Source organism: Rhinoraja longicauda, unplaced genomic scaffold (genome assembly GCF_053455715.1).
Source record: "Rhinoraja longicauda isolate Sanriku21f unplaced genomic scaffold, sRhiLon1.1 Scf001062, whole genome shotgun sequence".
Taxonomy (NCBI): Eukaryota; Metazoa; Chordata; class Chondrichthyes; order Rajiformes; family Arhynchobatidae; genus Rhinoraja; species Rhinoraja longicauda.
This window is the reverse complement of record NW_027602278.1, coordinates 13,752-15,000: the sequence shown is the minus strand read 5'-3', so window position 1 is coordinate 15,000 and position 1,249 is coordinate 13,752.

Below are 1,249 nucleotides of genomic sequence, written 5' to 3'. Positions count from 1 at the left end.
CGGCGGCGTCGTTGTGCTGGGGGTGACGCTGCCTGCCTGCCTGCCTGCTCCTTTGGTTCACGATGTCCCCGCCGAAGGCGGCGAGCTTTAAAGCGCTGCAGCTCGAGCGCACAAGGTGCGCGGGGAATTGTTAGCGGCGCCGTGGTTGTGGTGGCGGTGACCATGGCTGCCTGCTCCTTTGGTTCACGATGTCCCCGCCGAAGGCGGCGAACTTTAAAGTACTGCAGCTCGAGCGCACAAGGTGCGCGGGGAATTGTTAGCGGCGCCGTGGTTGTGCTGGCGGTGACCATGGCTGCCTGCTCCTTTGGTTCACGATGTCCCCGCCGAAGGCGGCGTACTTTAAAGTACTGCAGCTCGAGCGCACAAGGTGCGCGGGGAATTGTTAGCGGCGCCGTGCTTGTGCTGGCGGTGACCATGGCTGCCTGCTCCTTTGGTTCACGATGTCCCCGCCGAAGGCGGCGTACTTTAAAGTACTGCAGCTCGAGCGCACAAGGTGCGCGGGGAATTGTTAGCGGCGCCGTGGTTGTGCTGGCGGTGACCATGGCTGCCTGCTCCTTTGGTTCACGATGTCCCCGCCGAAGGCGGCGTACTTTAAAGTACTGCAGCTCGAGCGCACAAGGTGCGCGGGGAATTGTTAGCGGCGCCGTGCTTGTGCTGGCGGTGACCATGGCTGCCTGCTCCTTTGGTTCACGATGTCCCCGCCGAAGGCGGCGTACTTTAAAGTACTGCAGCTCGAGCGCACAAGGTGCGCGTGGAATTGTTAGCGGCGCCGTGGTTGTGCTGGCGGTGACCATGGCTGCCTGCTCCTTTGGTTCACGATGTCCCCGCCGAAGGCGGCGTACTTTAAAGTACTGCAGCTCGAGCGCACAAGGTGCGCGGGGAATTGTTAGCGGCGCCGTCGTTGTGCTGGCGGTGACCATGGCTGCCTGCTCCTTTGGTTCACGATGTCCCCGCCGAAGGCGGCGTACTTTAAAGTGCTGCAGCTCGAGCGCACAAGGTGCGCGGGGAATTGTTAGCGGCGCCGTGGTTGTGCTGGCGGTGACCATGGCTGCCTGCTCCTTTGGTTCACGATGTCCCCGCCGAAGGCGGCGTACTTTAAAGTACTGCAGCTCGAGCGCACAAGGTGCGCGGGGAATTGTTAGCGGCGCCGTGGTTGTGCTGGCGGTGACCATGGCTGCCTGCTCCTTTGGTTCACGATGTCCCCGCCGAAGGCGGCGTACTTTAAAGTACTGCAGCTCGAGCGCACAAG